Raw genomic sequence first — 27,510 nt, forward strand, 5'->3', positions numbered from 1 at the left:
CTCCTCCTCTCCACATGCACCACTTGTCTGTCCCTTCGTACTTGACTGTACATCTTAGTCTTCAATATTCCCGTTCTGGTTTTAAATAACAAAGAGCTTCCCCTAGCATTGTTGTAGATATATTCTTTGGCAATGTCCTGCTTGAAAGTTCTGTGTGTTCCAAGTGCTGATTTCATCTGCATCCCTATTTTGCACAGACCCCTCTGTTTCTTTAGCCTTTTCCTTAAGTGATGATTCTTGACTCTCCTTTCCAAATCCATCTTGCCACTTCATACCTATTGTAATTCCACAGTGCCCTATTTTTCATCACAGCTGCGTTCCTGCTACCTTTAGTTGTGACATATTCTTCATGTTCCGTTAGGTACTCTGCCCTATTGTTTATCCACATGCCAAAGTATTTGTACTTATCCACTACCTCTAGCGTAACCTCCTGCATCCCATGCTCGCCACCCCAATTATCATTAAAAATTATGACTGCCAATTTTTTGTTACCAGACTTAAAACCTAATTTATATGCATCTTTACCGCAGATGTCCGTCAAGCCCTGTAAATCTTCCTTGTTGTCAGCCGTAAGTACTATATCTATCGCCTACATCAGTTCTGGTTATAACTGTTCAATCCCATCTCCTTCCTTGAAAAAGAAAGGTTGAAGTCGAGTCCGTTCCTCTCTCATTTGGTCTGTAATCCTTGTTTATACAACATGAACCACAAAGGTGACAGAGGGCACCCTTGCCTAAGCCCCTTCTGTATCGCTATAGGCTCAGATACCTATTTTCCCCATTTTATAAGCACCTTGTAACTTTTCTAGATATCATTTAAAAGATGAATTACTCCATCTTCCACATCTAATGTGCCCAGTATGTCCCACAAATCCTCTTGGATTACACTGTCATAAGCTCCTTTTATAACCAGAAATTCCAGCCATAGGGGCCTGTTTTCCATTGCTGCTACTTCAATACATTGTGTCAATCAGAGTAGAGTGGCCTCTAACCTCGTTTCCGGGACCCATTTTCTAGTTCCCCCTAGCACTTCCTCACTCTCCACCCATGCCTGCAGTCTGTCCTTTATAATCTGCATCACCACCCTGTAAACCACTGGAATCGCTGTTATGGGACGGTAGTTGTTTATGTCTGCTTTGTCCCCCTTTTCCTTACATATAATGCTCATCCTGCTTAGTCTCCACCCTTTGGGGGCTTCACCGTCCGTCATCGTTTTTTTCACTACCTCTCTTCTTGTTTGCTTAGATTTTGGGCCCAATGTCTATATTAACGTAATTGAGATGCCATCAGGACCTGTTGATGTGCTACGAGGAACCCTCTTCTCTGCCCTTTCCCACTGTCGTTGTTCAAGTGGAGCCACTGCACTAATTGGTCTATCTTCATCTTAAAGAAATACATGCAACATTTCATCATCATCATCATCATCAGCCTAGTTACGCCCACTGCAGGGCAAAGGCCTCTCCCATACTTCTCCAACTACCCCGGTCATGTTCTAATTGTGGCCATGTTGTCCCTGCAAACGTCTTAATGTCATCCGCCCACCTAACTTTCTGCCGCCCCCTACTACGCTTTCCTTCCCTTGGAATCCACTCCCTAACCCTTAATGACCATCGGTTATCTTCCCTCCTCATTACATGTCCGGCCCATGCCCATTTCTTTTTCTTGATTTCAACTAAGATGTCATTTACCCGCGTTTGTTCCCTCACCCAATCTGCTCTTTTCTTATCCCTTAACGTTACACCTATCATTCTTCTTTCCATGGCTCGTTGCGTCGTCCTCAATTTCAGCAGAACCCTTTTCGTAAGCCTCCAGGTTTCTGCCCCGTAGGTGAGTACTGGTAAGACACAGCTGTTATACACTTTCCTCTTGAGGGATAGTGGCAACCTGCTGTTCATGACTTGAGAATGCCTGCCAAACGCCCCCCAGCCCATTCTTATTCTTCTGGTTATTTCAGTCTCATGATCCGGATCCGTGGTCACTACCTGCCCTAAGTAGATGTATTCCCTTACCACTTCCAGTGCCTCGCTACCTATCGTAAACTGCTGTTCTCTTCCGAGACTGTTAAACATTACTTTAGTTTTCTGTAGATTAATTTTCAGACCCACCCTTCTGCTTTGCCTCTCCAGGTCAGTGAGCATGCATTGCAATTGGTCTCCTGAGTTACTAAGCAAGGCAATATCATCAGCGAATCGCAAGTTGCTAAGGTATTCTCCATCAACTTTTATCCCCAATTCTTCCCACTCCAGGTCTCTGAATACCTCCTGTAAACACGCTGTGAATAGCATTGGAGATATCGTATCTCCCTGTCTGACGCCTTTCTTTATTGGGATTTTGTTGCTTTCTTTGTGGAGGATTACGGTGGCTGTGGAACCGCTATAGATAGCTTCCAGTATCTTTACATATGGTTCATCTACACCCTGATTCCGTAGTGCCTCCATGACTGCTGAGGTTTCGACTGAATCAAATGCTTTTTCGTAATCAATGAAGGCTATATATAAGGGTTGGTTATATTCCGCACATTCATCTATCACCTGATTGATAGTGTGAATATGGTCTATTGTTGAGTATCCTTTACGGAATCCTGCCTGGTCCTTTGGTTGACAGAAGTCTAAGGTATTCCTGATTCTATTTGCGATTACCTTAGTAAATACTTTGTAGGCAACGGACAGTAAGCTGATCGGTCTATAATTTTTCAAGTCTGGCGTCCCCTTTCTTATGGATTAGGATTATGTTAGCGTTCTTCCAAGATTCCGGTACGTTCGAGGTCATGAGGCATTGTGTATATAGGGCGGCCAACCTTTCTAGGACAGTGTTCCCACCATCCTTCAACAAATCTGCTGTTACCTGATCCTCCCCAGCTGCCTTCCCCCTTTGCATAGCTCCCAAGGCGTTCTTTACCTCTTCCGGTGTTACTTGTGGGATTTCAAGTTCCTCTAGACTATTCTCTCTCACCTTATCGTCGTGGGTGTTACTGGTACTGTATAAATCTCTATAAAACTCTTCAGCCACTTGAACTATCTCATCCATATTAGTAACGATATTGCCGGCTTTGTCTCTTAATGCACACATCTGATTCTTGCCTATTCCTAGTTTCTTCTGTACTGCTTTTAGGCTTCCTCCGTTCCTGAGAGCCTGTTCAATTCTATCCACATTATACTTCCTTATGTCCGCTGTCTTACGCTTGTTGATTAACTTAGAAAGTTCTGCCAGTTCTATTCTAGCTGTAGGGTTAGATTCTTTCATACATTGGCGTTTCTTGATCAGATCTTTCGTCTCCTGCGATAGCTTACTGGTTTCCTGTTTAACGGCGTTACCACCGACTTCTATTGCGCACTCCTTAATGATGCCCATAAGATTGTCGTTCATTGCTTCAACACTATGGTCCTCTTCCTGGGTTAAAGCCGAATACCTGTTCTGTAGCTTGATCCGGAATTCCTCTAGTTTCCCTCTTACCGCTAACTCATTGATTGGTTTCTTATGTACCAGTTTCTTCCATTCCCTCCTCAAGTCAAGGCTAATTCGAGTTCTTACCATCCTATGGTCACTGCAGCGCACCTTGTCGAGCACGTCTACATCTTGTATGATGCCAGGGTTCGCGCAGAGTATAAAGTCGATTTCATTTCTAGTCTCACCATTCGGGCTCCTCCATGTCCACTTTCGGCTAACCCGCTTGCGGAAAAAGGTATTCATTATCCGCATATTATTCTGTTCTGCAAACTGTACTAATAACTCTCCTCTGCTATTCCTAGAGCCTATGCCATATTCCCCCACTGACTTGTCTCCGGCCTGCTTCTTGCCTACCCTGGCATTGAAATCGCCCATCAGTATACTGTATTTTGTTTTGACTTTACCCATCGCCGATTCCACGTCTTCATAGAAGCTTTCGACTTCCTGGTCATCATGACTAGATGTAGGGGCGTAGACCTGTATAACCTTCATTTTGTACCTCTTATTAAGTTTCACAACAAGACATGCCACCCTCTCGTTAATGCTATAGAATTCCTGTATGTTACCAGCTATGTTCTTATTAATCAGGAATCCGACTCCTAGTTCTCGTCTCTCTGCTAAGCCCCGGTAGCACAAGACGTTCCCGCTTTTTAGTACTGTATATGCTTCTTTTGGCCTCCTAACTTCACTGAGCCCTATTATATCCCATTTACTGCCCTCTAATTCCTCCAATAGCACTGCTAGACTCGCCTCACTAGATAACGTTCTAGCGTTAAACGTTGCCAGGTTCATATTCCAATGGCGGCCTGTCCGGAGCCAGGCATTCTTAGCACCCTCTGCAGCGTCGCAGGTCTGACCGCCGCCGTGGTCAGTTGCTTCGCAGCTGCTGGGGACTGAGGGCCGGGGTTTGATTGTTGTGTTCATATAGGAGGTTGTAGCCAGGTACTGCACCAGGGTGGCCAATCCTGCTCTGGTGAGAGAGTGCGTTACCGGTTCTGGTCCCCGGGATCAGGCCGCACTCCAGGCCTGTTTGTGCAATTTTATTTATTCTTTAAATTTTTCTGTCATCATATTTCTTATGTGTTTTGTTGCCTCACCCCTAGCCAAACACCTTCAGCTGTAACTATAAGCCTCTGCTCTAGTTATAGGCTAGTCTTATTACTCAAGGCATTGATATGCTTTGAAAATGTGTTAGCTGCTTTTCTATCCTTTTTTGTTTACTTGTGACAATCATTGGGTCCCCTTTCTTCTAATCTTCTCATTTACCTCCAACCACAGACAGCCTAATTAACTTCAAGGTGATTAAGTCACAAGGCAGATGAACATGCCGCTGTACTAAACTGGAAAGTTGGGAAAGATACATAAGCAGCATCAATTATCATACGGACAAATGAAAAGCCTGGAACATGGTGAACGAAATAAAAGGCCGCGAAACTCATCCTCTACCATTAGTGAATACACAAGCAGACACGCTTGAGGACCAGGCTGATTGTCTAGGAGCACATTTCGAGTACACCTCCAGTACATCCCATTACACAGATACATTTGTGAAATACCAGGAACAAGCAGGGAGACTGCCTCTGGATCAAAAAGGCACATCCATTGTAGTATACAATCGTCCATTTAGCATGGCGGTGTTCCAGGCCTCACTGAATTGCTGTAACAAGTCCACTCCAGGAAGTGACAGAATAATGTATGAAATTATCAAACCCTTACACCCTGCAACACACAGACCCCTACTGCCACTCTTTAACTCCATGTTTTCTGCTGGATACATTCCATCTGCCTGGGAAGAAACAATCATAATTCCTATTCTCAAAGAGGTCAAGGACCCTTCCTCACCCAGTAGTTATAGGCCAATAGCTCTGACAAGTTGTCTATGAAAACTTTGAGAAAATGATTAACCGGTGCCTCATCCGTTTTCTTGAACGCAACAAAATACTCTATCCCTTGCAGTGCGGTTTTAGGGAAGGTAGATCCACAACGGATCACCTTGTCTGCATCGCTACAAATATCCGCGATGCCTTTGTGCACAAACAGCTTTTCTTGTCAGTATGTTTAGATATGAGAGAAAGCATACGACACAATTTGGCACTTTGGAATCCTTTGTGATCTGTCTGGAGTGGAAGTTCGAGACAACTTACTGAATGTGATTCAGAGTTACATCTCCTATTACTTGTTTCATGTTAGAGGTTGTAACATTCTGTCTTGACCTTTTATGCAGGTGTTCCACTAGGTAGCGTACTGAGCTGCACTCTTTTTATTGTCAAAATGAACTCTCTGCACACTGTCATACCATGTAGTATGTTTTATTCTGTATATGCGGATGGCAATCAGATATGTTACAAATCATCTAATCTAAGTATCTGTGAGCGATACGTACAGCTTGGCTTAAATAAATTGCCTAAGTGGGCGGACGAGGACGGTTTTAACTAAAACCTCGAAAAATATGTGCATCCTCTTCTCTGACAAGAGGTATTCTGCTGGACCCTGTAATAGATTTTAATGGAGAACGACTATATGTGAGCCGTGAACACAAATTTTTAGGTATCATTTTAGACTGCAAGTTAACTTTTGTCCCGCAACTGAAGTACTATCTTAAAGCAAAGCGCCTCAAGGCTATGAATCTGCTGCAGCTCTTGTCACGCACATCCTGGGGAAGCGACAAAAGATGCCTTATAAGCTTGCACAAAAGATTTAATATGAGGTCTTGTCTATGGAGCAATAGTCTATAATTCTGCAAATTGTAGTGCTTTGAAAATGTTAGATCCTATCCACCACTTAGGCATCCGCCTTGCTACAGGCACCTTCAGGACTAGTCCTGTGCAAAGCCTATGCGTCGAATCTAACTAATAGTCTCTGTACTCCCAAAAGACATATTTAAGCTTTTCCTATGCCTTGCAAGTAAAATCAGCTGTAAATCATCCATGTCATTCAAATATTCATAACTTGTCCATGGCCAGGCTGTTTTGTAACTTCCCAGCCACTAGGCCTCCTCTGTCCCTACCGATTGGAAGCACTGTCAGAAGAAATAGGCATCCCCATTCTACAGAATGTCCTAGTGGCACCTACTAGGCTTCCACTGTCTTGGGAATGGAAGACCATCCAGTATGACATCTCTTTCGTAGAAATATCAAAACGGGCACCTGAGGCACATATACAGTCACATTTTCTTGAACTTTGGGAGAAGTATTCCTGTATTGAATTTTATGCGGACGCTTCCAAATCGTTTACTGGTGTTGCTTACGCCGCTCTGGGACTCTATTTTTCAATGTGTAGTGCACTAAATCCGCATGCATGTATTTTTACAGTGGAAGCATATGCAATCCTCTCGGCAGTTAAACTCGTAAAGCAAATGAACATTACAAGAACAGTCGTGTTCACAGGCTCACTGAGCGTCGCTAGAGCTCTAGTGAGTCTGCAAAAGCACAAGAACTTAATTTATAATGAACTGTACAGCTTGCTATGCTCAGCTTACAGGGACCACCAAGTTGTCATAGTATGCTGGGTACCTGGCCATAGAAGCATTAAAGGCAACATAGCTGCAGATGAAAGTGCCACGTCAGTAGCTTTTGAACGTACAAACACAAACATAGCCATCCTTCCCAAAGACCTAAAGCCTTTCTTACACCATGAGTTGTGGAAATCTTGGCAGAGGCAGTGGGATAATGAAGTGTCAAATAGGCTACATATGATCAAACCAAGAATTGGGAAATGGATATCTCAGAAAACAACAAGACACAAGGAAGTGCTTCTTTGCAGGTTAAGGATTGGACATACTTATGGAACGCAGTCTTACCTCCTTACAGAAAGTGATCCTTCGCTACATGATAGGTGTGGTGACATTCTTACAGTCCTCCATGTTTTTATGAAATGTGCTGAAATAGAAGCACAGTGTAAAAAGTATTTTTATCCAGCATATCGGGAGCACATACCTCTTCACCCAGCATTCTTTCAGCATTCTCTGATTTTAGAACACTCTTAAAGTTTTTAGCAGACGTAAGCACCATAAAAGTTTTCTGGCCAGGCTATCCGTAGTGCAGCTGCAGTGCAAACATTTTCACAGCACGTGCCTCTCAGCCCTCGACCTCAAGGACCCTCTTGAGGCACTAGTGCTTTTGCATGCTTTCTATTATATCATCTCTTCATAACTGAACATTTCTATTCATAGCCCACATCATGAGTCACTGTCATTATTTTGATAATCATCTATTTTATGCAATTTACAGCAACTTGTCTTAGGTCTCTTTACAGCCACATATCTACTATTTGCAATTGACTGTTCATGCCATTCCTAATACATCGATAACCCATCACCATATGTCATAGCACTCTTTGGCCGTAGCTGGCCCTTGCACCATTAAGCACTACACATCATCATCGTCTAATCTTCTCATTGATCAAATCGGATGCTTCCTTTCTACAGTTTAAGAAGTTATCCCATTTACTGTCTACATCAGTTTCTTGTTCACCCCTCTGCTTAGAATATTTGTGTTCCCTGGAGGCTTCCTGACGTTTCTCTATGGCCTTCCTAACTTCCTCATCCTACCAACTCTTGGGTTTCCCTTTGGGCCCAACTTGTACCTCAGCAAGCTCTAGCTGAAATAGCCATGTTATATTTGCGTATGCTCATTCTGTTTTAGTATCCTCAGAAATTACTTCCTCAATTCGTTGGGTTGCTATTTCGAGTTGCTTTTCTGAGTAAAAAATCCCACCTGGTTGTTCATCTTGCCTCCTTCTTGTTTTCGTTTTTCTTCTAAGGTCAGCTTGATAAGTTTGTGATCACTAGCCTATCATACATCCTATGTGACATTAGTGCATAATCTCTCGTCGACTGAAGGCTCCCTACATCCCATGTTATGCGCCCTTCACACTTCTCAGTACTGTTACATACAACTAAGTCATGCCTTTCACACATACCTAGCAGCATGTTGCCTGTTGAATCTTTGTACCTTTCCATATATTAAATGTGCGCATTCATGTCTCCTAGTATAATTATCTCGCACCCACCTCCTAGCTCATTAATGTCATTTGCTATGCATTCTACCATTTTTTTCTTTGACATTTGTTCCTGTCCACAGGTACACAAAGCCAAGGAGCGTCTGCTCCCCTGCCACTTTCCCTTTTAGCCATAAATGTTCCTTGCATACCTGTTTTACCCTTTGCCAATTCGTAACTTTATGAATGAATGCCCCACTGCCACCCCCCTTTCTGCTCCCCTCTGTTCTATTGCAATATTAACATGCATAGTCAGGATTACAGGGTGGTTGCTCCATGTTCCTAAGATGTGTCTCCATAAACCCGTATACCATCAGTTCCTCCTGCCTTAGCTGCTCTTCTATTTCCTCCCACTTCAGCCCATTCCTACCAGCTTGCGTGTTAATATACCTATATGTCTGAATTAACTTGGCACTGGTGCTTATGTCTATTTCTTCTCCTTCAGGCTCTACGTTTCTAGAGCCTTGGTGCCTCTCCTGGTGCGTCTTTGTTTACACCGGTGGCCTCAGGGCTCAGGGTTCCCTCCCAAAAAGCCGTTGCTTTGTGGCCCATCCTATTATCTGCCCTCTTGCCCGTTGCACTACTGTAGTGAATGCCATCCTGTGCAAAAGGCCTGGGAGCAGGGCTCGTACATGTCCCCAGTTTACCTCCATTACGCCGTACACAAGTCGTCAACTCAGGCCCCTAATGGCACGATTAGCGTCAAATCGTTCGCCTCCAGCCTGCGATTGTTGTTCTCCGGTTGGCGCTAGCTGGCCCTCCACCAGCCGTAAGCCACTGTCGCGCGGCAACGAGTCCACTCCCGCTACCTCTCGTCCCGCCCCACCCGAAGCCTGCTGCGCTACATCGCTGTAGCGTTGCGGAGCCCCCGTGCTGGCGGCAGCTGCATTTCTACGGCCTCTAGGTGTCCCTTCCTGCCTGTCTCTTCGTTATCATTAAATGTCTCTGCCAGAGGCTCCGCGCTGCCTCGCCCCCCACCTGACACTGCTCCGAACCGGGATTACGCGCCGCCCGCGCCGATATCGACTCCACCCGATCTTCCAGCTCGCCCACTTTTCCCGTTCATCTTTAAAGGGACACTAAAGGCAAATACAAAGTCAAGCTAAAGTGATAGATTAGTGCTCGAAAATCTGTAAGGCGTCAATATTATCGCGAACAGAGCCTTAATAATCGAGAAATCGAGGTAAATGCAGAACATGATTAGAAACTCCCCCGGGACATTCAAGATGATGATGATAGCAACTTTATTGTACCGCCGGATAAGGAGGCCCCTACTCCCCGTCCCCGGCACACAGGCCTTGGGGACGGGGGCCGGAACCTCCACGATTAGAAGCAAACAAAGAGGTCTTGACTCTTCGCGGCTTCTTCCGCCAGGCGGATGGCGTGTTGCTGTGGAGTAGGGTCCGCTCCGCAGCAGGGCTTCCCAGACCTCTCTACAATTTATGTTTGCTTTAGCCCCTGGTGAGCTAGCGCATTCCCAGATTATGTAATCGAGGGTCCCTCTCGCCCCACAGTGTTTGCACTCATCGTTTTCTCTATCATGCATAACATGGTATGCCCAGACCGGGTTTACAAAGTTCCCAGCTTGCAGGCGCCGCCATGCGACTGCCTCTCTATTGTTTAGACTTTTATCCGGTGGTGGCACCAGTCTCCTGCGTAGCCGATAATTTTCGACAATCTCCGTATAATTTTGCAGACGTTCGTCCATGTTCCGGCAGTCGGGCGGTTCCACAGCCACCCGGAAGTAGAGAGCTCGGGCTAACTCGTGGGCCGCCTCGTTGCCAGGAACGGACGTGTGTGCAGGGGTCCAAATTAGGCTAATTTTTCTGTTCAGCCGTCTACTGGCCAGAACCCTTGCCGCTTCCGGCGAGATCCTACCCTTTCCAAAATTCCAGATGGCCGTTTTGCTATCGCTAATTATGAAATTTGCTTCCGTTCCCACCCAAGCGAACGCTATCGCAACTTCTTCAGCCGTTTCCGAGTTGCGGCTTCTAATGGGCGCGGCCGATACGGGGGCACCTCGGCCGTCGACCACCGAGGCGACCGCCGCACCCGACTTGCCACTTGCCGCGTCCACGTACGCAACCGACTTGCTGTCCATTGAATCAAAGCGTTCGATTAGTGCTTCTGCTCTCTTTTCCCTCCTCTCCATGTTGAATATGGGATGCATGTTACGAGGGAGGGGGCAATGATTATATTTTCTCGGCAGTCCAGCGGGATGTTTGTCTTGCCTCGTAGTCCCCTATCTGTTTGCAGGCCTACCATTTCGAGGATAGCTCTGCCCGTGGTCGTTCGGCTTAATCTTTGAAGCTGCGAAATTCTGACAGCCTCCGCTATTTCGTCTCACGTATTGTGCACTCCCATAGAGAGGAGCTTCTCTGTGGAGGTGGTAATTGGTAAGCCTAAGGCCCTCTTTATGCACCGTCGAATGAGCGAGTCGAGTTTCCTCCTCTCCTCTGACCTGATGTTTAAAAAAGGCGTGGCATAGCACACGCGGCTTATTACGTATGCTTGGGTAAGTTTAAGCAAGCTTCTTTCCTTCAGGCCTCGTCCTTTCAGCGCGACGCTTCTAAATATGCCAAGTGCTTGCGTGGCAAATCCCTCTAGATTTTTGATTGTCCCATCATTATATCCGTTTTCCTGTATGAAAAGCCCGACAGACGCCGTTTTACACACCGACGGCAGCAAAGAGCGGTGATGGCGTATGCAACGTCACCACTCCCCCGGTTGGGTGGCGGGAGATTTGAATTTCGGAAAAGGTATTCGACCCTTCAAATGCAATGTTGTAACATGTAACACATGTAACACCCCCGTGTAGTTAGAACACCGTCCGAGGAATCACGCTAATCCTGATTGAATTCATCAGCAGAAAGTTTGGATAGCTTGGAATATACATATTTAGCCTCGCTTTTAAAACAAGGACCATATATACGCTGCTCGCGCCGTTGCTTCCAAAGAGCTTTTGCATTGTTCTCTGAAACTGTGGCCAAAGCTTCATGTTGTCCTCCTAGTCACCGTTTAGATCTCTCCCGAAACAGAAGTTTGCTCATCCGCACCGGCGTGATACTCACCCATTGTAAACGCGGAGGCAACGGAGGCAGTTGAGGGAAGCAATGGGCGCTTCACCACGTGATCAAACATGGCAGCGCCCACGCGATCGCCGGGAAAAGGGTCAATAGCTGTTATCGTTCATTGCAATTCAGTTTTGTGAATCGGTAGAAAATTTCATCGCATAAAGACGGGTAGTACACAAACCTCTCGACGAGTTTTGTTAGCATGTTCCTGTGTTACCTGTTGTCGCTGCATAATCTGCGTCTATCCATTGCGCAGATTGTGGTACTAACGCCTGGATTGCTGTGGTCGTTGCGTCCGAAATAGCGTCTATACTCGTGTAATGGCCGCAGGTGTTTTTGCGGGATTTGGGGTGAAAATCGGTGGTGCGCTCATTACATGGAGATACACACATTATTTTTTTCTAAATATTATCGGTGGTACTTGCCTTTATTAGAGTGCGCTAGAATATAGCTCACTAGATACCTTTATTGAACTACAGTACTTGTTTCTATTGGCTCTGGCTATGGTTGGCTATTCCCGTAGCGCGTCACCTGCCCTCTGGCATAAATGGTGACCCACCGTGGTTGCTTAGTGGCGTTGGTGTTGCGCTGCTAAGCACAAGGTCGTGGGATCGAATCCTGGCCACGGCGGCCGAATTTCGATGGGGGCGAAATCCAAAAAGACCCATGTACTTATATTCAGGTGCACGTCCGAATTTCCAGAGTCACTATTTCGGCGTGCCTCATAATCAGATCTTGGTTTTGGCATGTAAAACCCCATATTTTAATTTCAATTTTCTGAAATAATGGTGACGCCCACACACCACCAACGGCAGCGTCTCGGAAGCAGCTGCTAAATCTCGGAGGCTGTGCTCTTGCTATCTGGAGGCGCCGACAAGTCGGCACGGCCGCCTTGTTTTGCCACCGATTAAAAAAAACTTCCGAATACTCGCATCACACGACAGATAACATTGCGAACCTTCTCAAAATTTCAAGGGTGCAACTCATGCACGGGTGATTTTGTAATATATATATATATATATATATATATATATATATATATATATATATATATATATATATATATATATTATGGCAAAGAAGTCCGACACGGCTGTGGACGACACGAAGAACGCGGACAAGAAGACGCAGCAGCGTAGGCTTAGCCAGTCACACCAGGAACAGCGTCTAGCCCGAGCCCCACTTCAGTAGCGCTGGCGATCCGGCTGCGGAGCTCGGCACGGCGCACTTCTTCTTCCTTACAACTTCCCCCCTCGCTGAAGACGGAGCTGCACAGGAGGCCTAAGGCGTCGTGAGGACGAAGGGCTCATGATACGGCTTGAGCCGATCTGCGTGCACAATTTCACGGCCTCGGCGACGCAGGTCCGTAGGGGGCGTCAGAGGTTCGATAACGTAGTTCACCGGAGAAGTTTGGCGTAGAACCCGGTAAGGTCCATGGTATCGGGATACAAACTTGGAAGAGACACCTTGTGTCGAAGTAGGAGGCACCCACAACCAAACAAGAGCGTCAGGGGAAAACTGGTGGTGGGGGCGCCCGTCGTCATGACGAAATTTCTGTAGCGCTTGTTCTTGCGTTGTAAGGGAGCGAGCTAGTTGCCGACATTCTTCTGCATACCGGGCGGCTTCGGAAACCGGTGTACCTTCTGATAAGTCGGGACGGTAAGGGAGAATAGTGTCAATGGGAAATGATGGTTCGCGGCCATATAGAAGAAAGAAGGGAGAAAAGCCCGTCGTTGACTGGGGTGCCGTGTTGTAGGCGTACGTGACATAGGGAAGGATGAGGTCCCAGTTGGTGTGGTTGGAGGCGACATACATCGAAAGCATGTCGCCAAGAGTTCGGTTAAAGCGCTCTGTCAATCCGTTTGTTTGCGGGTGATATGCGGTGGTACAGCGATGAATAATGCGGCATTCAGCGAGAAGTTCTTGAATGACATCGGCGAGAAAGACGCGGCCACGGTCGCTCAGGAGTTCGCGGGGAGCGCCGTGACGTAGAACGAAGCGTTGAAGGAGAAAGGAGGCAACGTCACGAGCCGTCGCGGCTGGCAGAGCGGCCGTTTCTGCATACCTCGTGAGATGGTCTACAGCTACAATGACCCAGCGATTGCCAGCAGCTGTGTATGGCAGAGGCCCGTAGAGGTCTATCCCAACCCGGTCAAAGGGTCGCGAAGGGCACGGCAAAGGTTGCATTGGTCCAGAAGGGCGGCAAGGATCAGGCTTCCGGCGTTGACATTCTGTGCAAGAGCGAATGTACTTTTGCACAAATGTGTACATACCACGCCAATAAAACCTATGACGTAATCTGGTGTAGGTCTTGAAGAGACCAGCGTGTGCGCACTGAGGGTCGGCGTGGAAAGCGGCGCAAACATCAGTGCGGAGCTGCCGAGGTATTACAAGCAGCCATTTGCGGCCGTCGGAACTGTAGTTACGGCGATAGACAATTCCGTCGCGGATGGCGAAGTGCGAAGCTTGTCGGCGTAACGCTCGGGATGGTGGGCGTGTAGGTGAATCAGAGATGTAATCAATCAAAGATGAAATCCAGGAGTCCTTGCGCTGCTCCAAAGCCATGTCGACAGAAGCGAATTGGAGAAGTGGGTCGTCTAGGACGGACACACTGACAATGTCGGCGTGGACAGGCGAGCGCGAAAGAGCATCGGCATCGGCGTGCTTCTTGCCTGAGCGGTAGACAACCCGGATATCGTACTCTTGGAGCCTCAGTGCCCACCGGGCTAGGCGGCCGCAGGGATCCTTGAGAGACGACAACCAGCAAAGTGCGTGGTGATCGGTAACGACATCGAAGGACCGGCCGTACAGGTATGGGCGAAATTTTGTGATGGCCCAGATGATCGCGAGACATTCTTTTTCCGTGACGGAATAGTTGGCTTCAGCTTTCGTCAGAGTGCGGCTCGCGTAAGCAACAACATATTCTTGGCAGCCGGGCTTTCGCTGGGCGAGCACAGCGCCAAGACCAACACCGCTAGCATCCGTATGGATTTCTGTGGGAGCAGTTGGATCGAAATGGCGTAGTATCGGTGGTGTTGTGAGGAGGCGACGTAGCGTCGCAAAGGCATGATCGCAAGCCGGGGACCATGAGGAAAGATTGGGGTCTCCTCGAAGAAGCTCTGTCAGTGGTGCCATAATCGAAGCGAAATTTCGAATAAAGCGGCGGAAATACGAGCAGAGGCCAATGAAACTGCGCAAGTCCTTTAGTGACGTTGGCCTCGGGAATTCTGTAACAGCACGGAGCTTAGCGGCATCAGGGAGAACGCCGTCCTTCGACACGACATGTCCGAGAATCGTCAGCTTGCGTGCACCAAAGTGACATTTCTTCAGGTTTAGTTGGAGGCCAGCGTCACTGAGACAGCGTAAAACCTGCTCCAAGCGATGAAGGTGAGTAGGAAAATCGGGTGCAAACACTACTACATCATCCAAATAACACAGGCACGTGTTCCATTTGAGGCCTCGGAGAATAGTGTCCATCATCCGCTCAAAAGTCGCGGGCGCGTTGCAAAGTCCGAATGGCATCACACGAAATTCGTATAGGCCATCTGGTGTGATGAAAGCAGTTTTAGGCTTATCGTCTGCAGCCATAGGCACCTGCCAATAACCAGAGCGCAGATCGAGGGAGGAAAAGAACTCTGCGCCTTGTAAGCAGTCTAGGGCGTCGTCGATCCGCGGCAATGGATAAACATCCTTTCGGGTTATTTTGTTTAGGCGACGGTAATCTACACAAAAGCGGATCGAGCCATCTTTCTTTTTAACTAAAACTACTGGCGATGCCCATGGGCTGTCGGATGGTTCAATGACACCACGCTTTAGCATGTCACCTACTTGCTCGTCAATGACGCGCCGTTCGGTCGACGATACGCGGTATGGTCGCTGCCGTAGCGGTGAGTGAGAACCGGTGTCAATCCGGTGACATACAGTCGTCGTTCGGCCCAGAGAAGTGGTATGGCTGTCAAAAGCAGGACGAAATTTCTCGAGGAGACGAAGAAGGTCATGGCGTTGCTTGGGGTTTAAGGCATTGTCGATGACATGGTTGAAAACGTCTTCAGGCGATGTGGCAGTCACGGGACTACAGTAGAGGGTGCTGACTTCTGACGATCCAATAGGAAGTTGTAACGTGGTAATGGTATCGTAAGGCTCCACAGTGCCGAGAGATTCACCGCGGAGCAACGTAATCGGGAACGGGAAGTAATTGTATACAGGAAGGTGAGTCGCGCCAGCTTGAAGGCCAAGCAGCGCAGTTGGGAGTGGTGAGAGGTGGCGATGAACGAAAGCAGTCGAAGGTATAAAGAGTACGGTGGCGTCGGAGGCAACGGAACAGGATACAGATGCCAGAACGGATGCGTGTGGAGGTATTAGGATGTCGTCAGTGAGGGACAACTTGGTGCAGGAAAGCGAAACGTCATCAAATATGGCATTGCCAAGCGATGAGAAGGCGACTTCTGCACGGGAGCAATCAATAACAGCTTGGTGACGTGAGAGAAAGTCCCAACCTAAAATAATATCGTGGGAACAGTGGGAAAGAACGACGAACTCGACTGTGTAGAGCACACCTTGAATTTCAAGTCTGGCGGTACACGCAGCCACCGGCTGGACGTGCTGTGCTGTGGCCGTGCGGAGTAAAGGACCGAAGAAAGGCGTCGTGACTTTTCGTATTGAGCGGCAAAGTTTGTCGGAAATTACAGATATGGCGGCACCTGTGTCAATGAGGGCAAGCACAGAGACACCTTCAACAGCGACATCAATAACGTTAGGCGGCGAAAGAAGAGGGCTTAAGCGTTGCGGCGGTGACGCAGTTCTTGCCTCAGGAACTGCGCCACTTAGTTTTCCGTGTCAGCAGGAGAGGGACGTCGACGCATCGGGGAGGGCGAGCGACGACGAGGAGAAGGAGAACGGCGGTCAGAAACTTGACGAAGGCTTTGGCGGGGAAGGGGTAAATCGCGGTCAGGTGCGTAAGGCAACGGATGGTCGTACGCGGCTGTGCGTGGGTCGTCACGTGGATGAAGTGGACGGCGGCGGCACAGGCGTGCAACGTGACCGGGAATACCGCACGAATAGCAGATGGGCCGATTGTCCGCTGTACGCCAGGGATTCATTACTCGATGGACTGGAGGTCGTGGCGGCGTGGGGGTAAAAACAGGGCTAGGCATTGGAGGCGGAGCCCGGAAGGTCGGTGGTCGTGGTCGTGCGACGGCGTCGGCGTAAGTCAATGGGGCGGTGAGTTGAGGCGCCCGTTCCAGAGGAAGGGCCTCGGACACTTGTTCTTCTATAACGTGTCGTAGGGTCGGACTAAGGGACGAACTTGACTCCGGTGGATTGGAGATGAGGGAGAGCTGGCGAGCAACTTCTTCCCGGACGAAAGCCTTTATTTGCGAGAGGAGGGTGGCATCCGGAAAAGGAGAGGTCAAGCCGGACAACGATTCCTGATGGGGAACAGGACGGCGGGTGAGGAGGCGTTGACGGCGGAGCTCGTCATAGCTTTGGCACAGTTCAATAACTTGGGCAACAGTAGAGGGGCTCTTTGAGATGAGCATCTGAAACGCGTCCTCGTCTATACCCTTCATAATATGCTTGATTTTATTGCACTCAGTCATGGATGCATCGACGCGTTTACAGAGATCGATGACATCTTCGATGTAGCTGGTAAAGTTCTCACCAGGCTGCTGAGAGCGCGACTGCAGACGCTGTTCGGCACGAAGCTTTTGAACAGCAGGGCGGCCGAAGACCTCGCTGAACTTTGTCTTAAATATCGTCCAGCTTGGGACTTCACTTTCGTGGTTCCGAAACCACAAGTGGGCAATTCCGGTGAGGTAGAAAGGGACGGTGGTCAATTTAGTGATGTCATCCCATTTGTTGTTCCGACTGACGCGTTCGTATGATGAGAGCCAGTCATCAACGTCATGGTCGTCAGTGCCGCTGAAGATAGGAGGGTCCCGCTGGCGGAACGTGCCGGGGCATACGGTAGACTGGGGAGCAGGTGGTGGTAAGCTCGTGGCGCTTTCGGTGGTCATGATGGCAGGGAGAGTCCGGCTGCGCAATTCCAGGATTGCAGGAGACCCAGCAAACCTCCACCAATTATGGCAAAGAAGTCCGACACGGCTGTGGACGACACGAAGAACGCGGACAAGAAGACGCAGCAGCGTAGGCTTAGCCAGTCACACCAGGAACAGCGTCTAGCCCGAGCCCCACTTCAGTAGCGCTGGCGATCCGGCTGCGGAGCTCGGCACGGCGCACTTCTTCTTCCTTACAATATATATATATATATATATATATTGGGGGGGGGGAGGATTTTAAGGAGTTCTGCGTGCGGCATTTACACGGGTGGGGCCATTACACGAGTATATACGGTAAGCGGTCGGCCCAACGAACGTAGTCAAGTTGCAGCTGTTCCGAGCGATGCTGCCGCTGCGACGATGAATGTAATGCTTGTTCGCTCATTTGCACAGTTTTGAAAGGCTGGTGCCTGCACGGACCGCAATCTGCCCTTTTCATTTTCCTGTGCTACCCTCTGCCGCACGCCGCTGGAAACGTTTTGGAAGGGTGCCGAGGCTTTCGCCGCTTGATTTGTGTACCTGCGCGCACGTTGAGTGCGTGTCAGTTGTGCATTTCGTGGATCGTGAATCATTATTAATGGCTTCTCCGGTGCAGAATGTCGTTCCTGGAAGGCATGAAGTACTCAATGACTACTGGGTGAGCAGGCCTGAGTGCACTATTGTGCAAACAGTGCGGCCGATAAAGGCACGCCGAGTTCCCTTTGCTGACACGGCTGTCTTGGAGTTTGTTGGCGCTGATTTCTGCACCTGGAGCTCGCTTTTTGTACTCTTTTTAAGCATTTAGACATTTCGCATAATTAAGAAGTCTTTGAGCGCCACCTTCCGCGCCGGATTTATCAAAGCGGTGCACTTGTTTACATCGACATCTACAGGCACAGACCATTGTTAGCGTCAAACATTCCGGGAATGGTGCATCGCTGATATAAAATAATGTCAAAACTTTGCAAAACAGACATATCCGCATATGTGCCGTTTTGTTCCACCCTGAGACGAGTCAATATGAGCTACCGAACCACTTAAACAGCGGTAACTGCGACCCAGATAGCATATTACGGGCAGTTACAGTTTGCGCGTACCATAAAACATTATTAGAGAAAACTGTGCTGGCATAAATTAAGTGCTCATTTGTAGGCCGTGTTGTTTCGCGAAAACGCGTATACCATCACTGATACCGTTAGTGTAACTGAGCGAGACGGTTTTTTATGCTGCTGTATACCGAATGCACCGTCTCTTGTTTCCTGTTTGACGCAGAGGTAAACAGTACACCTCTGGAATTGAGAGATGTGTCAGCATAACAACACGTACAGACCCACCCATCTACGTAGCGAATGCGACCGGCAGCCTACCGGTACGGTGACGTACAGATTAGATGTTGGCGCAGCGCTGTGTCGCCGCTTGCCGCTTATTGTGTACGCACCGCGCGAAGGCTTGTGTAGTTGATTTGAAATCGCCGAAGACAGAACTTTGCTCTAAAAGCAGTTTCCTTCGTCCTGTCTGTTTACATTTCAGTTCAAGTCGGCCGGTACCGGCTGCACGAACACGACGGCGCCAGACTTAACTTTCCCTAAACAGGATCAACATCGGCTTAAATTTCATATGCACGGCTACAGAGGGTAGACGCGTGTGCGTTTCAACTTCGTAGGCATGTTCTGACTCACTCTGAGCGCGATTAATTATATATACAAGTGAAGGCGCTGTGGCTATCGCGTTGTCACTTCGATGTACGATCGCGCAGGGTTCAGCCGAACCATGGTCGGCTCACTGGTTTTGTCGATGCCGTCGAGAAGAAAGCACGCCGCAGTGCGACAACTCGCGGTCGTCGGTTGCGTTGTTGTCGGCCTGGTATGATAAAAATGCTTTCAGTGACGCACTGTACTGAACAGTTGGTCAATCGGTGACGTGTGCGTCTTGTCGGTCTCGTATCGGCCCATTGTTGCCGTGCCTTAAACGTGTACGTGAAGTCAGGCACGCGCTGCCACCACCAGCAAGTCAGGACCGACGCTGCAACAAGATTTCATCAGCAACGTGATCTTTTTAAGTGTAGCCCAAGTGTAACGCACAGGTTTTTCGTTAAATTTGCTAGCCATCAATAAAAGACGCACCTTATAGAAGCTGAACAATCCCTACGAACCGATGGAAGGCTCAGATACTCAACCGTAGGCTGAGAAAGAAAATTGCCGAAACCAATCGAGCGATCGAAGAGCACTGCAAAACCATCTCTAAGCGACAGTGGGATGAGGTTTGCAACTCTATAGATGGCCGAATGAGAAAAGGAGGAACCTGGAATCTACTGAAGCACCTACTAGACGACAGCAAAACAAAATCGAATCAACGCAACACGTTAAGTAAAATTATGCACGTGGCACAGAATGACTCAACCAAGTCAGAAGTTATTACACAGCTAGTGAATAGGTACCTATCCATTGAGGACACGCAACAGCCACCCCCTCCTCGATTGGAATATACGGGAACAAGCAACCCAACATTATATGCTGGATTCACAGTAGGAGAGGTCAGGGCGGCTTTAGACGACCTCAGCGGAACATCTGCCCCTGGTCCCGACAGGATAACAAACAAGATGCTCCGCAATTTGGATGACGACTCCATAGAGTACTTGACACAACTAATTAATAACATCTGGAGGAGCGGTGACGTTGATGGGGAATGGAAGACTGCCCACACCATTTTAATCCTAAAACCGGGCAAGTCCCCTGGCCTCGAGAATCTGCGACCCATCTCACTCACATCGTGCGTGGGAAAGGTTGCTGAACATGCAATACTGAATCGATTATCTCGGTACCTGGAAGAGCACGATGTTTACCCCCTCACACCGTGATCGGCTTCAGACCTGTTCTATCTGCGTAAGATGCCATGCTCCTACTCAAGAATCAAATAATCAGCCACAATACTACGGACATGAGAGCATTACTGGGACTAGACACGGAAAAAGCCTTTGATAATATCCTCCATACTTTTATACTCAAAACAATTTCGAACCTCGGTCTGGGTAGTCACTTTCATCAATATGTGGAAGCCTTTCTCATTAGAAGGATGGCCACGCTCAAGGCTGGGCTGGATACGATGAAGCTAGGTAACCGAGGCACACACCAAGGAGCGGTCATCTCGCCCACTCTTTTCAATATATCCATGAGCCGATGTCTTTGAGCCAGAAGACTCAAAGACATCGAAGGCATAGAATACACCATTGGATGAGGTCCTATGGGGGTATATATGAAAATACCTTACACTAAACGCAGGAACGGGCGCCTAAGAGCTGCGCTCTCCTAAGAAAAAAGAAAAACAGTGAAAAAAAGCATGTCTGAAAAAAAAAAAAACACTGACTCGCTGTAACTGCGCACGTAACCGTCTTATCGGCTATCGGCGGCCAGTGAAGTGCCGTAAGTTGCCGTTTTCGACAAACACAGGTGCGGTGGGAGTGCCAACAGTCAGCGGAAGAGCGTCCTCCTCTCCCCTCTGTGTTCGACAGCGCCATCCGCGTACGCTCTAATTCAGTTTCGAGGCTATTTGCCACGCGTTCGCGTGTTACCGCTCATTATGCTCACGATAGTACATTCCAATCCAGGTAACTATAGCGAAGCTCCGAGGAGACACGTTTTGCTGCCTTTCGTGCTCGTAAAATTTTCGCTGCACAATTTTCTAAGCTTTGTTTACCGTGCACCCGGGCATCAAGCTTTACAAAATAAAGAACTCTAAAATAACTCTACCGGAAGGGCTGTGAACGTGCGGTACTGGATAGAACGACCTTGTGACAGTGGCCGCGAATATGCCGCGACCAACCAGACGCACGCGGTGCGTTGAAAAAGTATGCGCATTTAAGTCTCGCGTGGTGCCTGTGCAAGGGCACCTCGCCTACACGAGAGAGCTCAAATACGGACTACTACTCTCTGCACCAGCAACTTTATTTTCTGAAGTAATAAAGAGCACGTGGTGCGCGGCGTCGGCCAGGCAGCTTGCCGGCGAGATTCGGCTTCACGGGGAGAGCCCATCCGAACCAGCTAGGGCAGCCGGCACACAGTAGGGGCATGGCTTTGTTTACAGAACGAAAACTAACACACATTTATTTTCTCGGTTGGCACGTAGCGTTTACATAATATGTTCGGCCTCGCTCAACTTCCACTAGAACGTTGGTTGCGAAGCACAATAATCTTAGAACACATTTGAACAGAATAACTTTAATGTGCGTGCATGAAGAAATAGTTGAGTTCTTTCATTCGCACTAGTTGATCGACTCGAATACGCTCCTTTCATTCATATTTTCGAGTTTGAGCACGGGTGCTGAGTTCGTCGCCCTGCGCTACTGAAATCAGAATCTTTTGAACATAAACGCGACACAGCTGATGACGTCAAGGACTTTATGTTTATGCTGGCAATTCAAAGCCGACGCTTGTCTGCAACCGCAGCGGCGGAGTCCACGGAGTCGCCGCGGCGGAAGATGCACTTCGCATTCGCTTCCGATAGTTCCTTTTCGCAGCCGAACACAGCACAGTGATAGCCCGTTGACCTTTATTCATCTGACATCGAAGCAGTCACAGACGGAACACGTTAGAATTCGCGGCTTGGGTGCGACACTATTGTGTAGCACCAAGAATTGCGCTTTTGTTGAATGCCTTCCTGCGGCCGAATAACCTAGCGAGGCGCAGCCCACTCTTCACATCCGAGCTTCACGGGCGTGCCAGAAAGGGAGAACAAGGAGACATACACAGATGCCTAACTTGAGCAGCCGATCTCGGTTGACCGGTCACGTTCTTGGCGAAGAACGCGCGCTAGCCCGCAGCTTTCGTCTCTGGCGCGCCGTGCCGTGTGCGTGCGTAGAGAGCCACGACCGTCGTCTTTCATTAGGAAGCCTTCCATTTGCTCGGAGGTGGAGACCCTTTGTTCGCGGACGTGGAACACTGTGGCCGAAAATGGACTGGCTCTTCCCGGAGCTGTTCCATCTGTTTTCGGCTCGTACGCCACGATTTTTGGCTACTTATCGAGAGTCTGTGCGTATTCTTTTCAGTATATGTCGGGTAATGGACGCGAGGATGAGTAGCCGTGACAGAAAATTAAGGGGTCGGGAGCGTTAGCCCCAGAGCGATGGAAAACAGTGACGTGGTGCGGTGAGAGAGCTCATTGCAGGTTTAGTGCTCGCTTTACCCGCTCTTGCTCTTGTTGCCGGGACGGCGTTTTCCTACGGTGCTGGAAAAACGCGCTGTTCGTCGTCGGCGGCCACGGGGCTGAAAGAGTGAAGCGAGCTCCTGTGCGCTTTCCCCGCTGAGGCGCCGAGAACAATGGGGCGCGCACCCGTTGGATCAATGCACGGTTGCGGTTGAGCGTAGCGCAGCGTTCGTTATTGGTTGTGCGACTTTTTAACGCCGGGGAAGGGAAGACAGAGAGCGTCTTGGGTGTATCATTTCACACACGACTTCTCATTCAGCTCGACATTGAGAGCAGAGCAGTCAAATTTAGGCTAGCCACGCTTCTTTTCGTCGTCGTGGTCATTAAGTTCCCTCCCCCTTTCTGGTATTCGTCCGCTTTGTTGTAATGCGCTTCGGTTTAGGTTTTGTCTCGGTGCGGAGGTGTACATCATCGTGAGCTCTTGTTGGCGCCTTGTTCTGCATAACCGGGTTCTTCTCGTCTCGTTTAGCTTTTGCTTTATTCCGACCTCCTCTTGGCTTAAAGTCCGTAGTTACGCTGCACGATGGTGGCTCGACCTCTCTTCTTTTCCTTTAAAACTCTCTTCGTAGAGATTTCCAAGTCGTTTGACGTGCGCACATTTTGTTGAGCAGCCATTCCTCGTTTCTTCCACGACGCTTCGGTAGTGCGGAGGCAGCGTGTACAGGCGTGCTGCTATACACCGAGCATCGGCGCAGAAGAACTCGCTGCTGCCAGGCTGCGGCGGTTTGCTGGGGCATGTGGCTGCTGCAGTATTCAAGGCGCCCGTGCCCTGCCATCCGCGCCGTTTGCCAAGGGTACGCGCACGCCGTCACCGTGGAGCGCCATGTTCCTCATGCCGCGTCGATATTCAGCGAAGTGGTGCGAACGACAGCCGAAGGTAGGGGTGACAAAGAGGAAATGAAAACACGAAGAGAATTATCGACGGCTCGGGTGTACGACGCTGCTCGAGCTGCGAAGAGTGCGCAGAGGAGCGGGGAGCTGATGCGGGGCCGTTGGCGGCGGCAGCAGCAGGAGCTTACGCCCTGTTGTGGAGATCCAGTATAGTCAACGTTGCGCGCCGTGCGTGGTCCGCAGTGTCAGCTGTGGTTACTCTATTAAGTGCCTGCCGAAGGGAGTTCACGCTCGCCTGAGAACCGGCGGACAGCTACACTGATTTTAGGCCTCGGTTTACTTCGACCCATTAATGTGTCGCGAGAGCGTCCTTCTGCTAGGTTAATATACTTATGTCCCCAAAGGTTTCGAGCGGTGGGCTTCAGACACGTCAGCTTGGGCGTGGGGGGAAAGTGTTTGGGGATGAAGAAAAGGAGCGTGCAAACACGGTTGGGAGCCGTCTATATAGATGATTATATCTTCGGGTGAGCCAAGCGTACCGGGCATTAAATACTGTGCGATAATCAGCGATAAAACTTTTAATCAAGAACATTTCGTGAAGTAACTTTTTAATGATTAAGTTGAGCGCACATTTCCAAGTTCCGGAGATGAGTCCGGTCAGGCGCCGAGGTATGCCTATACTAAGTAAGACAGGTAGCTTTGTGCCGCATTGCCTAAGGATTGCTATGTTGGGAAATAAGTATAACTATATGGTCATCAATCAGTTAAATGAGAAATCTGCGGAATACAACCAACCTCTATATATGGCTTCAATAAATTATGAAAGGACATTTTATTTAGTAGGATGCCAGCATTGATGGAGGCTTTGCGTAATCAAGCAGTACATGAACCATACGTGAATATTTTGGGAAATATCCACAGACTACACACTGCTACATTAATTCTCCACAAGAAAAGTGGAATACCTATCAAGAAAGGGATCAGGCAAGGAGACACAATCGCTCCAATGTTTTTCACTGCATGCTTAGAAGTATTCAAGCTATTAGACTGAGAAAGCTTAGGAGTGAGGATCAGTGGCGAATATCTCAGCAGCCTTCGGTTTGCAGATGACATTGCCCTGTTCAGCAACACTTGGGACGAATTGCGATAGATGATTGAGAATCTCAACCGAGAAAGTGTAAGAGTTGGGTTGAAGATTAATATGCAGAAGACAAAAGCTAATCTCGAATAGTGAGGCAAGAGAACAAGAATTCATGATCGGCAGTCAGCCTCTAGAATCTGCAGGAATATGTTTATCTAGGCTCATTACTCACAGGGGACCCTGATCATGAGAACGAAATGTACAGCAGAATAAAAAGGGGTTGCCGCATGCAGCAGGTATTACTAACTCATCACCGGGAGCTTACCGCTATCCTTGAAAAGAAGTGTGCTATCATTGCATTCTACCGGTACTAACATACGGGGTAGAAACTTTGAGGTTAACAAAGAAGCTTGAGAAGAAGTTGAGGACAGCGCAACGAGCGATGGAACGAAAAATGTGAGGGGCAACGCTAAGAGACAGCAATAGGGCGATGGGGATTAAGGGAGAAAACGCCGGGGGTGGCTGATATTCTAGTTGATATTAAGGGTGTTACGTTTCGCCTACGACGCGCGGTATAGCCAGCGCGGATGCAACGGACGCCGGGGCTTCGTTCAAAGCGGCGGACATTTTGGCCCGTTCGGAGCTGCCGCAAAGCCTCCCCGCCAAGCGCGTCCAGGCGTGTTTCAGTGCCACGTGTCTTCGTGTGTGTGCGTGTGTGTGTGTGCCCACGCTTGTCAAAGCGCGGCAGCCGGGGAGAGGAGCTCCCCAAGTGTGAAGCGAGGAGGTCTGACCGGCGCCCGGCCGGCGGATGCGTCACTACACTCGTCCCAACGTGTCTCTCAGCCTGTCCGTGCCGCGCGTCACGTGGGCCTCTATCAGGCGTTCCCTCTTGCCCTCGACTCCGAGACTATAAAAGCAGCTGCCCCCGGACGCCGAGAGAGGCTCCGATTTCTTCCGTTGAGTTACGTGCTCTCCCGTCTCTCCACTTCGGTCGACCTGACCGCCCGCTCTTTTGCGATGTTAAAATAAACAAGTTGTTCTGTTACCAGTCGACTCGTGCTTTGCCGGGACCTTCGGATGCTTCCAGTTGTGCCCCAGGCCGCCAGGCCAACGCTACCCTTGGGGCTTGCGACCCATTTGCAACAACGGGCGTCAGCACTGAGGTTCCAACAAGGGGAGGAAATGGAGCTGGGTAGGCCATGTAATGCGTCGGGCAGATAGCCGTTGGATCATTATAGTTGCAGAATGGGTGCCAAGGGAAAGGAAGCGCAGTCGAGAACGGCAGAGAATAAGGTGGGTGATGAAATTAGGAAATTTCGCAGGCGCATGTTGAAATCGGCTAGCGCAAGACAGCGGTAAGGGAGATCGCTGGGACCGACCTAAATCATGCAGTAGACGTAAATATAGGCTGACGATGATAATGAAGTATAACCCCAATGCATACCTACTAAGTGTGGTCCTTCTTCATACAACGACAATCTGCAATTTCTGAGTGTCAATGGGTGCGATAATATAATTAAACCTTATCTGGTGAAATAAAGCACGCATTTACGATTGTCGCACACCTTTTGGTATCCGCGTTAATCCAGCAGAACTTTTGATTTGTGTTAGAATCTCATATATCTAATGGAAAAAGTCGTCGCCGAAGAAACAACGAATATTGGGGAACTTCTTTTCGTGAGCAGTGTAATACGTTTACGGAAGCCTTAGGCGTTATTAGCCAATAATCACCGCATATATATATTTTTATAGTGAATACGTAATATTTCTATGCTATACACGTCAGGCCACATGATTTAGGATACTTATCCAGACTAACTCCTAAGCGTCAATGAAAGGCTTGTCCACGCCGCTCAACCCGCTTAGTCAGTCCGTCCAAGGTCATTAGAGTGTAATATGCCTAAAGGTTGTGTGACTACGATTTTCGCTCTTTTAATAGCTTATTGATGAACTTCTCGTTTTAGGGGTATGGGGGGAGGAGTATTTCTTACCTCCCGGATTGGCGTTCGGTGTACATGTTTGACTGGAGCACCATGTAAGACGTGCACAAATCTTGGGGAATTTTTTTCCCCGCGAGTGTCTGCCGAGACGTAAATGCACGAACGATCCTCTACAAACGGTAGTATTCTGCCTGAAATAATTAGAAATAATATACAAGTATCCTTCGCATTGATCCAGCAAAACCCGTGGCTGTACAATCGGTGCTTGACGCAGATGAATCAGGATACTTGGGTCCGAAATGCGTCTACGTGGAAGCGTTAAAGTGGCGCAGATGCGTGCATGCTGTGGCGCTCTATACCGACCGACGAGACCCGGCCAAAACTAAATCAAGACGGGTGGGTGATAATCGTGCGTCTAGCGCGAAGGCGGCGGTTTTTGCGAGAGTGTGAGGGAAATCTGCGGTTCTGGGTCGGCTCGTTGGCGATCTTGCTCGTGAAAGTCTTCGCGTATGGCTTCGTGGATAGCAACGGGCTCGGGGGTATCGCCCTCCGCCCCCTGCTTCTGCCGCCGTTATGGTCTTGCACTATGCAGCGGTGGCCACATCTTCGCACTCGAACGACGAACGGGAAGATGGAGGAATAACCAACGCGCTTTTGGCAGGCGGATAGGAGACTTCGCCGACGAAAGAAATATGGGCCGCGGTGCGTCCAACCTTGTTCGGTCGATGCATTGCGCGCTTCACTGCTGTTCTTATTGAGGAGATACATGCAGGCGAGTGCTTTATCATAGTTTGACACAAATTGAAAGAAAAAGAAATATACGCTTCCTTCGCAGTGCAAAGCACATTCAAGCAGTACCACCATTCATTTCTCTGAATCTGTTTCTTTTAACAATGCCACCCCTCC

General features: G+C 48.8%; 1 protein-coding gene across 6 annotated transcripts in view; it reads left to right on the forward strand.

Annotated features, from left to right (window-relative positions):
- MYPT-75D (Myosin phosphatase targeting subunit 75D) overlaps positions 1-27,510 on the forward strand; it is a 393,464-nt gene that overhangs the window by 246,156 nt on the left and 119,798 nt on the right. The window contains exon 4 of one of the 6 annotated variants that reach the window (XM_050192350.3): positions 531-569. The exons of the other annotated variants lie outside the window; for them this stretch is intronic. The gene's annotated coding sequence lies outside the window, so the exon portion shown is untranslated. The remainder of the gene's footprint in view (positions 1-530; positions 570-27,510) is intronic. 6 annotated transcript variants of the gene reach the window in all.

The sequence above is a fragment of the Dermacentor andersoni genome, chromosome 1 (assembly GCF_023375885.2).
Source record: "Dermacentor andersoni chromosome 1, qqDerAnde1_hic_scaffold, whole genome shotgun sequence".
Classification (NCBI taxonomy): domain Eukaryota; kingdom Metazoa; phylum Arthropoda; class Arachnida; order Ixodida; family Ixodidae; genus Dermacentor; species Dermacentor andersoni.